The following is a 17184-nucleotide window of genomic DNA, read 5'->3' on the forward strand; positions in this document are numbered from 1 at the left end:
GGAGACCCTGGTTTGTAAGACGCCTAACACTATCGGAGGGAATTTCGGGGGCTATCAATTAAATTTGGGTGTATACACGAAATGCAAACGTAATGCGAGCAAGGGTGTGAGAATGACGACGCATGAATCTTAGAATAAGGCCGATAGGAATTTGATAGAATTCGGTTACGGCAGTCGAACAAATGATTCTCGAGGGCAGTTAAAACTAGCAACGCTAATACGAATTAAGTGGGCAATTTTCTTAATGGGAAGGCCAGTATAGGAATGGGTGACTGGACAAATGATCACATTCAATTTATCAATGTAATTACCACCCATATGTTTGGCAGTGGTCATCGGGACTTCGAATGCCCTGTCCTTCACCTGCCCAACTGTGCCGCAAACCCAGCTGATCGGATCCCTCTATCCCAAATCCGAGCAGTGAAGAAGCATCTCGTGCATCATGGTCTATACAATGAACAGAATCATCAAGCCTCTAAATTAAAAAGCATCTTCCATCAGATGTATTTGTACGCAAGGTGGATCTGGATCTCCATCTCAAGATCCCTATCTGGATATCTTCATCTCTATCAGGTGGATCTCATCTATCTCAGGATCTCATCTTCATCACTATATATATCTGGATCTCTCTCTAGATCTATTTCGGGATCTCTTCAACGACTCTCAAGCTCCCCTGTTCTACAAGCTCTACTATCGAGTTCTTTCCAGCAGCAAATAGCTCTGTTCTTCTACAACCAGTTGAGCGACAGTGGATCGCGGTGTTTGATGAACCGCCAGATGGAGTAATTTTTCTTTATTTTCTTCTTTTTTTTCCTTCATTACCTTGCTACAAATGGCGCCCAACGTGGGGCTTTGATAATTCTCAAATTGTGAAGCTGGTAGACTGGCACAAGCCGCCGAACCCGAAGTTGATGAACTGGAAGTCAACGGTATGGAGAAGAGGAAGAAGTTGAAGAATTGAGCAGGTGTTCGAAATACTGACAGCAGTGGAAATGAACGTGCTTTAGGGGTCGACGTGAAGGAAGAGGATGAGCTAAAGAAAGCTGTGTGAAGCTGATGAAGCTTATGATGGTGGCTGATGAGAGGAAGTGGTCTTACGAATACTGAAAAGGACATATAGGAAGTTGCTGAAGATAAGATAAGGAAATGAAGCTGTCTCATGAACAAAGGATCAGACTAATACAGAAGTCAGGCCGAAAATGAAACTTGACAATTGTTTGCATCAGCATATCAATTCTTCTACGTTCTGCTGTACAACAAGTCCAAGTCAAGGTCAGCTGCTGTATTGCAAAGGAGAGCTCGAACTTTCTAGAGTAACGATGATAAGAGGACAGCGATATCAAAAGCAGAAGAGGAAGAAGAACAGGCGGAATGCTCGTGCTGTTCTGAATCAAAATCAAACACGGTCGTCTTCACAACACAGCCAAGGCGATGATCAAGTTGGTGAACGAGGATAGGGTGCCAGGATGCTGCAAGACCAACTGCCAAACGATCCATTCAGATGTGCTGCCTCGGGGGGTCACCCACTTGAGCTGCCGCGGAAGTCGCATACCTGAGCTGCCACGGGGGTCACCTGGGCTGCCATGGAGGTCGCTCACCTGAACTGCCACATAGCCTGCCACCCGGGGCGGCCACAGAGGTCGCGGCAGGGCCTGCCATGGAGGTCACCTACCTGGGCTGCCATGGAGGTCGCCCACCTGAGCTACCACGGAGCCTGTCACCGGGTCTGCCACGAAGGTCACCTACCTGGGCTGCCATGGAGGTCGCTCACCTGAGCTGCCACGGAGTCTGCCACCCGGGCGGCCACGGAGGTCGCGGCAGGGCCGGCCATGGAGGTCGCCTACCCGGACTGCCAAGGACGTCATCCATCTGGGCTGTCACGTAGGCTGCCCACACGGGCCGCCGTGCAAGCTGCCCACCCGGGCTGCCACGGAACCCGCCGTCCGGGCTGCTGTGGAATCTTCCCACCCTGGCTGCCGTGGAGGCCGCCCCACCCAGGCTGCCACCCGGGCTGCCGTGAAGGCTGCCCACCCGGGCTGCCATGGAGGCCGCCACCCGAACTGCTGTTGAGGCCGCCCACCTGGGCTGCCATGGCAGCCTTCACCCTCCTGAGAAGCCACTTACCGAACGGCCACCGACGACATCGGGCTAACCAAAGTGGTTGGTGCCCGTGACCCGGATCTGGTGAACGACAAACTGAGGTGGGGACGAGGAACAACAGGTGCGTGTGTGTACTGTACTAGGTATACGATGTCATGTTGAAGGCGTTGCTGAAGATCAGATGATTTTGTAGATTTAGATGAGTAAGGGGTATGATTTTTTTTCGTATGAGTTGCGAGGACGCAACTAGGGTTGTTTGGACTGAAGATGTAGCACGCTACATCTTGAACATTTAACGTAGTATCTTTTCGGCACGGCTCGGTCCGGCAGTCCCTCTCCCTCGCAGTCCGGCCACACGCCTAGCCTCGCTTTCCCACACCCAATCCCCCCCCCCCAGTTCCCCTAATCTATCACTGTCCGCACAGAATGGGCAGCCGTTAAACTCCCATTAAGACGCGCGCTTTTGGAGACAGCTACCGCAGGATGAACGATTCGAACCCCAACAAGTAACAGCTGGATCAGTAACATTGTCAACAGCTCATGGACCCACGCCGAGGACAGATAACGGCTGGGAGCGCTGGATCAGTATGATATGTCAACAGATCATGGAGCAGTGTCAAGGATGGATGCCGGCTGGAGCACACAGCCTCCTTTGTCGGGTACAGCAGCCCAGGGTGAGTGACCCTGGCAAAACAACCGGGTGACCGACCTCACAATGGCCTCATGAGGTAGTTCCAGAGATCTCCGCAGAGGAAGAAGGCGCTGACTTACGGCCACACCCGGGCCAGTGGGCGGAGCAAGAGTGACGTCACAAGGGGCGTTGCCGGCAGACGAAACGGAAGGAAACAAAAGTTTGAATAAAATGAAATTGAAGAATCAAAATTAAAACTCGCAAATCACAAACCTGTCGGTGATTATTTTATGCCAGCGATTACTAAAATGCTAAAGCACTCAACACGAAGACGATTCGACGGTCAAAAATTGCAGACACAGAGGAGCAAGGTGACTAAACAGGACAGAGGGCGCCATCTTACGGGCCCACCCACAAGAAGAAGACAGAGGAAGATGACGTCGCAAGGGCGTGGCAGTCACCCCTCCCCCCCCCCAACTATAAAAGGGTGCGCCACCCAACCAGAGAGGGACACAGTCGAGCAGCCGAGAGTCACAATCCACAGCTGGAGCCGGAGACGCCATCTGGGAGCCGCCGTCATTCCGGGGTCACCCGCGAGAAGCCTCTTCAGTTCGAGTGATCAGAACCGAGGACAGCAGCCGACGCTTGTGACCACACTGAGAAGCGGAAGCACAGAGGAACTCCAGAATGTGAGTGTTGTTGAAAAATCTGCTCAATCCCAATCCTTGACCCCCGCCCCTGCCCAGCCTGCCGTGCCGTGACGACTGCCAAACATTTTCGGTTGCCATAAAATGCACTCTCAATTGGAATTGGAAAACTTAAATTACTTTGAACTTATTGGTCCAGACACCCTAGTAGCATATTAGGATCTGAATTGTGAGGTCATGTCAGAGCCGCCAGTAAATACGTTATTGTCAGTTGGAGTACGGAATACATCGCGATTCGGTCGAGAACGGGATGCTAAAATTTGAATAAGCAGCGCAGTGTCTCGAACGCTGAAATTGATGACAGGATGCGTGACAGCGTTGAAATGTCTTTATCTTTAGTTAAACTGGTTCGTTCGATTTATTATCGGCGGGTGCGATTTGAGGTTGGAACGTTTGTGAAATTAAGGGTGTAGATTCAGGCTGTACTCACTAAAGGTTGCGTTGCGAAATCATTGGTAATATTGCTGTAGGAGTTAATTGCGAAGTCGAAATCAATTATTGAACAGGTAACTACGGTTGAAAGGAATGTAATGGTTTAAGGTGGCGACTGATTCATGCAATCGATCTATGAATGTGGCTATGAGTTATGATTTTCGACAGAAACGAATGCTTGAGCTTACGGCGGAATTTCTTCTGTTACTTAGGTGTAGAGTTGAGAGTAGTGGTTTGAGGTCGACGGTCTAACACTTTGCGACTTGAGATGGTCCTGTACTTTGCGTCATCGAAATGTCGAGTAATAGGTAGATGTAGAATTACTTGTGGTTAGAACTAATATGCGACTAATATAGGTACCGATCGTTGTGCTTTTGTAGAATAAATACTAGAAAAGACTAGCTTTGTTGGGAAACGATCAAATGGGACAGAAGTTTAATTAAAAAAAAAAAAACTTACGTGGAATGGAGCTGATGAGATGTCGAACAGGGAGATACTGCAGCGATATTTTACCAGATTCACACTCACTGACACATTCGTTGAATCTACCCGGCCCGAAGAGACCGCACACACCAGTACTGCACCGCGAGTGATGACGCGCCCATCGCGGCGTGGCCTTGACAACTGTCGACGCGACGCCAGCCGGCGGCCGTGGTGATCGTCGTTCGCGACGCGGGACCGTGCGCCGCTAGATGGCACATGAGAGCAACGTCGGGAGTGGAGCAGCGGCCACAGTAGGGCAGTGGGCTAACCGTAATTGGGGCGCGGGCGGTAGGTGAAGGTCACGTATAGGAGCCTGGTTAGTTGCGGAAAGTTGCAACGGGGTAAGAACGTAGACAGTTAAATATGACATGCTATATGATATCTAGGACTGCACTTCGTTTGATGCGCATTGTTTACTGCTAATAGGATGATTTAAATTAGATTCCCTACGAAGGGCTAGGGACCCTATGACAATATTCTGGCACTCTATAAAGATAATTTGTTTAGGTAACTAGTAGCCCATCAGAAGTTATCGAACGAGTTTCAAGGAGGCATTTCCGTTTGAGCATTCAGTAATTCACTATGATACGATGGATCACAACCAGACGACAGATCGGTGCGAACTCATTGGTTCTAGATCATCTGATTAAATCAAGAACGGTTCAAGGTGTGCTAGGATTGTATACGAGAACTGATGACTAGGTTCATGCGTGCAGCAGCAATTAGGACTTGAGATTACGATAAGGTTGGATAAATAATGCGTTTCTGTTATTCGCGTTCTTACGAGTTAGCGCCAATAATTACTCCACCAATATTGGCACAGGGCATTGTGAGGCGCAGACGGCTTGTTTGCCCGTCTCCTATGGCGTAATGTTTACCAGCATGACTGTATGAGACACAGATGCACTTCTCTAAACCCACGTCCAGACCGGAATAATAAGAGGGACACGCCGTCACGTACGCAGGGCATATGCACGTTTTCCGCCAGTGGTACCGGCCACTGTTAATTTTCCCGCTTAGGTAACACTGGGTGAGAAGGCAGTGAGAGGTTTCTACGGCAAGGGGAAGGGGAAGATGGGCACAGTGTGCAGTGGAGAGTAAGTTATGCCAAAGGCAAGAAGCCGAGGGTCAGGGGTGAGTCACCCAAAAGTGCGGATAAGGCGAGCCGTAGTGTCCCGAATAAGTCCTCATACTTATTTTGTAAAGGTACCTTAATCGGTACTGGACAGCCTCAGGGGAGGGAAGAATGTACTCCAGGACACGTAAGGCCTTGAAGAGTAAATCCCATGGTTTAAGGAGAGTTCCTGAGGAGAGTTCCAGGATATGAACGGTGGTCCCTGGGTCGTGAACGGAGGTGTTACACGCGGACCGGAAGAGGGCATAGGTAATCTCTCCCGGATAGAGAGATAAGTCGGATGTAAATCGCGTATATGTGTACCATAAGTCTATCGGACGTGTAGTGAATCCCATAAATTAGCAGGGTGGATATTTGTGCAATTATTCTGGACGGCCCTGCGATAAGTATCTTAGTCGCCGGTTAGCGGAGCATGCATATGGATTTCGGAAAGAGACATTTATCTCGCCGGGGAGACCCTGGTTTGTAAGACGCCTAACACTATCGGAGGGAATTTCGGGGGCTATCAATTAAATTTGGGTGTATACACGAAATGCAAACGTAATGCGAGCAAGGGTGTGAGAATGACGACGCATGAATCTTAGAATAAGGCCGATAGGAATTTGATAGAATTCGGTTACGGCAGTCGAACAAATGATTCTCGAGGGCAGTTAAAACTAGCAACGCTAATACGAATTAAGTGGGCAATTTTCTTAATGGGAAGGCCAGTATAGGAATGGGTGACTGGACAAATGATCACATTCAATTTATCAATGTAATTACCACCCATATGTTTGGCAGTGGTCATCGGGACTTCGAATGCCCTGTCCTTCACCTGCCCAACTGTGCCGCAAACCCAGCTGATCGGATCCCTCTATCCCAAATCCGAGCAGTGAAGAAGCATCTCGTGCATCATGGTCTATACAATGAACAGAATCATCAAGCCTCTAAATTAAAAAGCATCTTCCATCAGATGTATTTGTACGCAAGGTGGATCTGGATCTCCATCTCAAGATCCCTATCTGGATATCTTCATCTCTATCAGGTGGATCTCATCTATCTCAGGATCTCATCTTCATCACTATATATATCTGGATCTCTCTCTAGATCTATTTCGGGATCTCTTCAACGACTCTCAAGCTCCCCTGTTCTACAAGCTCTACTATCGAGTTCTTTCCAGCAGCAAATAGCTCTGTTCTTCTACAACCAGTTGAGCGACAGTGGATCGCGGTGTTTGATGAACCGCCAGATGGAGTAATTTTTCTTTATTTTCTTCTTTTTTTTCCTTCATTACCTTGCTACACATGACATACATGACATATTTGGTTTCAATGCAACATGAATGAAGAGTTGCTGTGGCTACATAAACTTGCTACACAACATCGAAATATAAGCTTATTTATGGTCTCCCTAGAAATTAGTGTCCGAAGTTAAAAACCGATGAATAAGAAAGTTAGAAAAGTTGACTTACCGGCTGGGGTCGCACGGATGGGCAAAGAACCCGTCCTCCGGGTCGATGCCCAGTCCGTCAGCGGCCTTCGGCGACCACAGCAGCTTCCGGTTGGCCGGCCCCAGGTCGCACACCATGGCGACGACCACGTAGCCGGCAGACTCCACGGCGGCGATGATGCGGTGGAGAAGGTCCTTGGTGACGTCCTTGTTGTAGTCGAAGAAGACGGGCTGCTTCCAACGACTGCACAAGGAGCGGACCATCACCACCTGCATCTTGTCGTTGGGGCCGTAGACCGCGTCGTCCGTGGAGTCGTACGCCACGCGGGGATCGATGGTGATCTCGTCGAAGGACATGACGAGCAGCCTCTCATGCGACGTCATGGTGTCTGCGGACGAGCGCATGATCTGCAGAGCCATGTCCAGGATCCCCGGTGACGTCCGGAAGCCTCGAGTCCAGCGGCGGAGGGTGGAGAGTCCGGGCAGCGGGAACTGGAACTTGTCCTTGAGGAGCTGGTAGCACTTCCTCGAGCAGCAGCGGATCACCAGCGCGCGGACGATGTCCTGCTGCTCCCAGTTCACGCGCCGCCCGGTCCGCAGGGTGGTGAGCTGGCGGTCGGAGAAAATCCCACCAAGCGCGCTCTTCAGCTGGGTGACGGCGTCCTCCGCGTCGCTTAGCTGTGTGCGCAGCCGCTTCTCTTCGGCCCTCCAGCGGCGCTCCTCGGCGCGGTGTCGCCGACGCTCGCGGCGCAGTTCGGCCGTCAGCTCGCGCTTCTCTGCCTTCAGTGAGGCGCAGCGCCGCTGGCTGATGGTGAGATCCCCCTTCCACAGGCGGCAGTGGAGAGGCGTCCTCACGGACGGCGGCCTGTGAAAATAATCGTAGATGGTAAAGGTGTGTTGCTGTGCAGTAGAAATGGTCGATATCGAAAGCAGATTTAAATCCAAAGAGCTTTCGATTGTTACCATTTCTGTACATTTGTTATTTCACAGAACAGTATGACACAAGTGCAGATCTGCACGGTGTCCAAGAATTACCCGAATATCTTATCCTTAGCTTATGAAAGATGGCTAAGCCGATATGCACAGTGAACTTACCGATCATATCCGGGCCGCCGAGAAGACGGCGTGTGACCACTGGCGTTGGACCTGGCGGCGAAAAAGATAAGAGGGATCAATCACAACGGCTGGCAGTTGGCAAAAGCAAAATAAATGCAAGATGACAAAGCCTTTCACTTCGACAAGGGCACGAAAATTCCGGCGCGCACAGTCTGGTACGTCTTAACAGTACCATTTGGTCATATGGTACATATGAGGTAAAAATTGGTGTAAAAAGTTGGTGCATATGGTTTAAACTTACGTCGCAGACGTAGTGCGGCAGGCAGCAGTTGCCGTGGTTGAGGTAGTCCCAGACAGTCCAAGGCCTCGCCTCGGAACACGCCTATAAAAGACAAGAGTTAAGTGCATTTCAATGATATTGCAAACGCAAATGGTAAATAAAGCCATTTCGACGCCATGTACTTAACGGTAATCCGACTGTCATTTGGTTGCGCTAAAAGCAGTATCCACATTCTGACAAAGAAGTTAAACCAAGCCAAGAGAGGAAATGTGATCGCATGGTACGTACCGAATTCACTTAATACCGTGCGTACTTAATAGATATACTGTAAAATACACATAAATGCTGAAAAAAATGAACCTTATTCACATCGCTTTACAACTAACCTATGTGGTCGGATCGGAGTTGCGACATTCAGGTCCCCGCACTCTGCGGCAACGGACGGCGTGCCGCACGTAGAGACGCTGGCGGGCGCCTCGGACGGAGCGGCCCTGGCGGGCGTAGAGACGCTGGCGGGCGCCTCGGACGGAGCGGCCCTGGTGGGCGCCTCGGACGGAGCGGCCCTGGCGGGCGCCGCGGGCGTAGAGGACCAGGAGTAGGCCAAGGTCTCCGGGTGACTGAGGAGACGAACAGGAGTGGATTGAACATGGGACTGCATGGCAATGAACAGCATGGAACTGCGCCAAGGTCAGTAAAGCACAAGACGGACGCATACTGCTGATGCATGATGACCGATACATAAACACAATGCCCTGAAAAGAAACCAACCAGATATTTTGAAAAGTTTACACATTGTCTTAGTGCGTAAGCTGTTAGAGTCTCAGACCAAAAAGCTGTCAGAGTCTCAGACACAGGCCGCGAGCTACAAATCCACTGGAGGGGAGGGGAGGGAGGGAGGGAGGGAGGGAGGGAGGGGGAGGAGAAGCGGCCGCTGCGGAACAGCCGGACGTCCCAATCGACTTCGCCAGCGCCAGAAGCGCGATCGGGCGTCGGGTGGGGACGATGGTCGACGCGAGAACAGGAGCGTCCCACCCCCACCCGGCGCCCACACCGGGCCACAACGATCTGTCCCGCTGGGAGGCGTGTACCCTCTCCCAGCTGCGGACGGGCGCGTCGCCGCTCACGCGGGACGTCGCCCACCGCCTAGGCTTGGCGGTGAACGCGGCCTGCCCTGCGTGCGGCGAGCCGGACAGCGCGGCCCACCTGTTGACCGACTGTCCGGCCTATGAAGCTGCGCGACGCCGCCGCTGGGGACTCGACCCGAGCCTGGGGGACGTCCTCGGCGGACCGGCGACGTTGGTGATAGAATTCATCCGGGCTGTCCGGCGAGTCGACCCTCCGATCGACCCTCCGAGAGAGAGAGAGAGAGAGAGAGAGAGAGAGAGAGAGAGAGAGAGAGAGAGAGAGAGAGAGAGAGAGAGAGAGAGAGAGAGAGAGAGAGAGAGAGAGAGAGAGAGAGAGATAGAGAGACTGACAGAGAGAGAGAGAGAGAGAGAGAGAGAGAGAGAGAGAGAGAGAGAGAGAGAGAGAGAGAGAGAGAGAGAAAGAGAGAGAGAGAGAGAGAGAAAGAGAGAGAGAGAGAGAGAAAGAGAGAGAAAGAGAGAGAAAGAGAGAGAAAGAGAGAGAAAGAGAGAGAGAAAGAGAGAGAGAAAGAGAGAGAGAAAGAGAGAGAGAGAGAGAGAGAGAGAGAGAGAGAGAGAGAGAGAGAGAGAGAGAGAGAGAGAGAGAGAGAGAGAGAGAGAGAGAGAGAGAGACTCGTCGCATCTAATAAACTGGCCGCTGGAAGATACTTTCATCACCTGCAGACAATTAATACAAACGGCACATGACATCCAGATAATGAACTGCACAAGTATCACCCTACAGCTGAGTTATGTAGGCACAAAGTTGCATTGCAATAGGTACACTCAATGGAATAGAGCAATCCAGTTTCAGAAAAAAATCATATAAATGGGTCCAGAAAGATAATGATGGAGAAATGATTCAACAAAGAAACAAGTTGAGAACACAAGAAGCAGGTTCCCTAAAAATAATTGTATCAGTGTTATCGGTGAAGTTGTCTGACACACAATGACAAAAATAACAAAAAGACAGAAAGTGAGTGTATGATTACTCTAAATTTACCTGGACAAAACTAATCAGTAATAGCTCACCTCCACTCTCCGCCCTGCGTGGCTACATCAGGCGAGGTGCCCTGCAGAAGGGCGCTGGTCGGCACCGCAGACAAAGCGGCGCTGGCGGGGACCGCAGACGAAGCGGCGCTGGCGGGGGCCGCAGACGAAGAGGCGCTGGCGGGCGTAGAGGACCAGGAGTAGGCCAAGGTCTCCGGGTGACTGAGGAGACGAACAGGAGTGGATTGAACATGGGACTGCATGGCAATGAACAGCATGGAACTGCGCCTAGGTCAGTGGAGCACAAGATGGACGCACACTGCTGATGCATGATGACCAATAGATAAACACAATCCCCTGAAAAGAAACCAACCAGATTTAGGAAGGGTGTACACATTGTCTAAGCGCGTGTATGTAACACACGCCACTGGTCCAGCTGTGACCAGCTGCTGTATTACTTTTTACTTTTTGGGACCTCCGCTGTTCCTACGACGTCATTTGGAAGCAATACCTAATTTGGCATGCTTAAAGTGCGGCAGATGTTGCGCGCAATGCAGCATATATCACCAGGTGTTACCAAACGTTTTAGTAAAATATTTTAAAATCGTCAGATCTGCGCTGACGTCACACATTCAGAGGGGGACATTCAAAAACATTAGCCCTTCTGAATCCAAGTGCTGCAACTTTGAGATCAAATATTTTCGATTTGAAGCATTTTTCGATGTTGTGAGTACCCAAACCGGTAATTGCACGCCAGGGACCCCAATCTTGCTATCTCAACTGAAAACTAATGCTAAGGTGGGATGGTCACTTAAAGGAGAGGGCTGCATAACATATTAGCAGCCGCTGGAAATTATCTTCATATGCAAACCATTCAACATACAAACAAAACATGATATTTTAATGAAATACACTTCTTATTAGCCTAGAGCTAGGCACAAAGTTGCATTTTTGTACATCCCATGGCATATAGCAATTCTATCCATGAAAAAGTACATAGTTTGGTTTGTAAAGAGACTAAGGGATACAGATTCAACAAAGAAACAAGGTGAAAAGTGAGAACAAATACAAATGGGTCCCCTGGACCCTCATCCCTGAAAATATTATGTTGATTGGTGAGGCGACTCTGATGATGTGGCATGAACATGATATTTCTGAATTTACCTGGACAAAACTAATCAGTAATAGCTCACCTCCACTCTCCGCCCTGCGTGGCTACATCAGGCGAGGTACCATGCAGAAGGGCGCTGGTCGGCACCGCAGACGAAGCGGCGCTGGCGGGGACCGCAGACGAAGCGGCGCTGGTCGGCACCGCAGACGAAGCGGCGCTGGCGGGGACCGCAGACGAAGCGGCGCTGGCGGGGGCCGCAGACGAAGCGGCGCTGGTCGGCACCGCAGACGAAGCGGCGCTGGTCGGCACCGCAGACGAAGCGGCGCTGGCGGGGACCGCAGACGAAGCGGCGCTGGCGGGGGCCGCAGACGAAGCGGCGCTGGTCGGCACCGCAGACGAAGCGGCGCTGGCGGGGGCCGCAGACGAAGCGGCGCTGGCGGGGGCCGCAGACGAAGCGGCGCTGGTCGGCACCGCAGACGAAGCGGCGCTGGTCGGCACCGCAGACGAAGCGGCGCTGGCGGGGGCCGCAGACGAAGTGGCGCTGGCGGGGGCCGCAGACGAAGCGGCGCTGGTCGGCACCGCAGACGAAGCGGCGCTGGCGGGCGTAGAGGACCAGGAGTAGGTCAAGGTCTCCGGGTGACTGAGGAGACGAACAGGAGTGGATTGAACATGTGATTTAATGGTTGTGAACAGCATTGAAATGTACCCATTTCAGAGCAGAAACGCATACTAATTGGTGCGTGATGATGTTTGTAATGTGATGGTGTGTGGAACGGTGATATGATGATGTGCTGAGCATATACCCGTTGGTCATTAGAGGGTAGTGATTGATTAGGATATTGCAATCTCCTGTGAAAGGAGGAAAATGGATTAAAACATATTTGCAAATGTACACAAAATTACCCTCCCACCTTCAAAAAAGTTAATGAATTGGCATGACAGTGATGTCGCTCGGTTCAGAAAAAGCGAAAAAGAATATCTACCAAATTTCACTGAAAAATATTCACCGGTTTTCAAGATATTAGACTTTTACTTTTGTTTACTTTTTGGGATCTCCGCTGTTCCTAGCGACTTTATTTGGAAGCAATAGTTTGGCAGCTGAAAGTGCGGCACTTGCTGCGCGCAAAGCAGCATATACCACCGCATGCTATCAAACGTTTTAGTCAAAACATTTAAAAATCGTTAGATCTGCGCGCTGACGTCACACATTCAGAGGGGTATCAAATGCATTAGCCCCTCTGAATCCAAAGTGCTGCAACTTTGAAATTAGATATTTTCGATTTGAGGCATTTCTCGATGTTGTGAGTGCTCAAACCAGTAATTGTGAGCCAGGGACCCCATTTTGGCTATCTCAACTCAAATCTAATGTTAAGGTGGGAGGGTCCCTTTAACAAAGATGTCAAAGGTGAAGGTCTCGAAATAAATAACGAGTGAGTATGAAATGTCATAATTCTTTCATTCAACGTCATTTATTAAGTTGTCTAAATAAATATCAATGGATAATGAAATACATTTCATACTCATTTGTTATTTATTTGATGTCTTCCATGTCTTGTACTAATTGAGTTCAGTTAGTTCCAGCTTCCAACAAGGACTCTGCAGGGGTCAGCCTGTCGCTCGTTTGTTTACAGCCCTATCCTGATTTGCAATATTTTTGACCACACTTTCATTAGGGTACTGGGTAGCATAGTATGTCTGAAAGGTGGCCAAAAAGATGGCAAATCAGGATAGGGCTGTAAAACAAGTGAGCAACAGGGTGACCCCTGCATGTGCAGAAGTGAAAGGATTTAGATTACTTCCAGATATGTGGAAAGGACCTTACTGACTAGTGACTGGGTAAGATACATAACCATTCCATAAGGGTACCTACTGGGTAGCATAGTATGTCTGAAAGGGGGGCCAAAAAGATCAGATGGCAAAGCATAGAAATGTGTCCCAAATAAAGAAATCAACAATTGACAGTGAAAGGCAAAGCTCTATGATATAAACACTATCAATGGCAAACATTGGCAGCACTACCAAGTGCTTATCAGTTGCTGGTAATCCTCACCAGACAATGCTGACATGCAGAGCATTTTCAGATCCGGAATGGCGCTGGCTCTCCTGGAAGAAAACAAAATAGTCATTAATTGATGTTGAAAGAAAGCAAAGTAATCATTAGGTATTAGGTAATTATTAGGTACGTAATAGTTATCATTTGGCCGGACGGCAACCATCATAAGGATTATAAGGAGGCACATTTATTTTTTATAAATTTAGTCCGAACCTTTTGAATGGAAGGATTCTCAAGGACAGAGCCACCGCTAAGCAGAGCTCGTTGCGATGGCTCTGCCCTCTACCCTCCGATCGTGCAATTCCTGGTGCATGGCAGAATTTAGAGTCAGAAGTTTAACTACGCACATAGCCGCGCACGGCCGGTCCCCTCACTGACTTCGCCTGGCTACGGCCTGCCACCAACCGCAACCATACCCGCCAGGAGGCTCATAAACATCGAGCGCCCGTCGCGCTTCGAACCCGGACCGTCATACCGGGACACGAGCTCTCACCTCGCGGAGTCCAACGCTCTACCGACTGAGCTACAGGACCAGCTTTATTTATGAGTTTGATTAGGTCAGGTTTGGTTTGGTTTGGTTTGGTTTTGTTTGATTTGATTTGGTTTGGTAACTGGTTAGGCTAGAAAGGACTAAGGAGTATCTCCAAGTAGCGCGGACCCAAAATGCAGAGTGAGATATACCTAGTGGCTACAGTTTTTGCGCACTCTCCGTAGAAGCCTGCCCAAACGGTCTGAGGAATATTCCCTGGGATTCTCTTAGCAGACATCACCCGAGCTGCCATATCCAGTTAGGTAGGTTGGTAGGTTGTAGGTTGGTAGGTTAGGTTGTAGGTTGGTAGGTTAGGTTGTAGGTTGGTAGGTTGTAGGTTGTAGGTAAGGTAAGGTCAGGTTAGATATGTTTTGTTATATATTTAACCATGAAAAGACAATTGTTGCGCAAGTGAGACATAGATATGGCAGCTCGGGTGACGTCTGCAAAGAGAGTACCTGATCCCCGATGAAAAAACGAAACCGCCCATCCGAACGCAGCATGTGTCTGCCCCAACCAGATCTTGTCGAACCCTGCCACGTTTTGCAGACTGGATCGCTCCCAAAAATAGCAGAATCGTTGTCATTTTTAGCACATGTGACAAAAATAGCATATGATAAAAATGACTGATTGACCAAACCTCCCAGACTGATACAAATTCCTGTGAATCTGCACAGCACAAGAGTAAATTCACACTGCAAACATCAATGGAGAGCCCAGCTATGAGCCAACACATCAGTCAAGTAATCTCACCTGAACAATTTTCATCTGCGACCTGCCATAGGAAATACACTTATGACACAGGTATCGTCCAGCAAGCTTGCCAGGGTCACCCATTCCCAGGGCCTGAATGACGGACTTCGAAACGTACTTGGAACCAATCTTGTTCAATTTTGGCACTTCCGACTCACTTGAAATCAGTGCGTGCCCCCCATATGCACAACGCCGTCTTCTGCCGTCAATATTCATCTTGAAATTTAGAAGCCAAGGCGTACAAGCGCTCAAATCTCGGGCAACATGGCGTCCAAATGGCGTCGGCGACGGAAGTGGCGCACGTCGCCATTTCTAATATACGGTTTATAACAAAAACGAGATAGTTTTCGACAAATTTAGCCATTTTCCGTAAAACCATATGCTTAATGAGGTATATCAATCGAAAGTCAATACGCTAATCTATCTCAATCAACAACTTGTAGAGGCCAGCTCCCTCCCATTTTTCAACTACCTCTTTACCATAGTGCCTTTTTTCATTCAGACATTGAAGCCTTTAGGGGCGAATTTCGCCTTTTTCCGTAGAACCTTAAGCTTAATGAAAATTAACATCTAACAGACAATTAAATACTGGTGCTAATTTTAATTTTTATAGAGGCCAGCTCACTCTAGATTTTTTATAGGAACGCTCTGTCTAAGGGCCATCACTTCTTATCAAGCACAAAATGGCACTTTGAAAAGCGATAATTTAATGTTTTTCTGTTGTTTTCCAAAAAGTTCATATCAAGAGAATGCAAAAATCAATTTCATTTCTAAAAACATCAGAATTAAGTAGGTTCACTGCCTAGATACTGAGATATCCGAGGCTTCCTGAAGGCATGATGTCATACCGTGAAATTACAAATTTCTTGGCAAGAACGAATTTTAATGAGGATAACTAAAAATATGTCTTTATTAAATCGCGAAACATAAGTAATAGCAAAGTATTAGGAAAATCTGTAAAGTAGTTACCTAGCAAGTATCTTGCAAATCATGCTAGCACTAGTTGTCAAGACCTGAACCCGTTGCCTTCATGTTGAAGGAATTTTTCGGTGTTACCTAGTGTTTTTATATACCTTGGCGCCAACTTCGTACCGACGGAGGGGGGCCGGCAGTGACGTACCCAAGGGGGGGGGCCACGGGGGCCACGGCCCCCTCCTGAGCGCCGAAGGCGCTCAGGGGGCCCCTCAGGCCCCGGTATATTTTTTTCAAACACTGGATAAAACGTCTTTTACTAGGAAGAAAAAATGATATCAAATACCGGGGTTACATGAGCAAGTAAATGCGTATCAGGAACGGATTTTCCTATTCGCTCACCATTGTAGTCCGTTTGTAATGCGTATTAACTCTGCTCATGTAACCCCGAGCAAAGTTTCATTTATGTGCCCCTGGTTACCCGATGGGCCCCTGATGACCCGATGGGCAGGCGCGTAACCACGAGTCTGAAGTTACTGGGGACCACATGGAGGACCGCGAAGACCAAATATTATATTTCAGGATCAGTCTTCGCCCAATGGGGGTTGACCACACCCAGTTTTTTTTGCGCGTGTAAGGAAAACCGCGGCGCGCACCACCGCGAAACTTGGTATAGCTTATGATACTTAAATTTCGCATCGTGTGTGAAATTTTTAACCCCAGGTCACATAAGGTCAGGTCATCAGGTCAAGTAAGGTAACCATGCCTCTAAAAACTTTGTGACTCTGTCATTCCTACAGTTTACATACCAGAAGTTTGAGAATCGGGCTTTTGCATGAGGAAATCAGTATGAACAATTGGTATATCTCAAAGTCACATCGGTGACCTAATGTCAGGTCAATTTTGCGACCTCTCCATTATAAGTCAATGGGGGAAAATGAAATGCTCCTTTTTTGGCCGAAAACACATTCAAACACCGTGAGACAGGTAAACATGACACACTGAACCGGAAAATTGCACCTGTGACTCCTTCTACCTAGGTATGTCCCTGAGGTCATCTCAGGTCATGAAATATCTCCAACAGTTTTTACCATAACTTTAGGTAGAAACATGGTAGAGCGCTGAAAACACCATGAATGTGTTCAGCTCAGCAATACGAATCGAATGACACGCAACATGACCTTTTCCGTAATCTTGCCGTGAGGTCAAATTTTCAAGCTGACCTTTTCAGGTCAACTAATAGTTAATTCGACGCGTCTCGAGGAGACAAACGCGATGCCGGTTAAATCAGCGTCATACAAGCTTGGAGTCAAAAGTTATACAAAAACCGTTTCCGCAAAAACGCCAACTTTTGATAGTTTTGCCTCTGGAGGCTAAACCGTTGACCTTAGGTCAAATATGAGAACATTACTCAGAAAGACCTTTGAAAGAGCTATCGAATGTGATTTCCGCAGCACTGCAGC

General features: G+C 48.9%; 2 long non-coding RNA genes across 2 annotated transcripts; both read right to left on the reverse strand.

Annotated features, from left to right (window-relative positions):
• Positions 1-10214: 10214 nt before the first annotated feature.
• LOC122391572 lies at positions 10215-11733 on the reverse strand. Its single transcript, XR_006258371.1, has 2 exons — positions 11557-11733; positions 10215-10720 (listed from the first exon to the last, which is right to left on the reverse strand). It is a non-coding gene; the product is annotated as an uncharacterized LOC122391572 (long non-coding RNA).
• A 315-nt stretch (positions 11734-12048) lies between these two features.
• On the reverse strand, positions 12049-15332 carry LOC122391571. Its single transcript, XR_006258370.1, has 3 exons — positions 14810-15332; positions 13525-13577; positions 12049-12323 (listed from the first exon to the last, which is right to left on the reverse strand). It is a non-coding gene; the product is annotated as an uncharacterized LOC122391571 (long non-coding RNA).
• Positions 15333-17184: the final 1852 nt, after the last annotated feature.

Source organism: Amphibalanus amphitrite, unplaced genomic scaffold (assembly GCF_019059575.1).
Source record: "Amphibalanus amphitrite isolate SeventyFive unplaced genomic scaffold, NRLGWU_Aamphi_draft 000445F_arrow, whole genome shotgun sequence".
Lineage (NCBI taxonomy): Eukaryota > Metazoa > Arthropoda > Thecostraca > Balanomorpha > Balanidae > Amphibalanus > Amphibalanus amphitrite.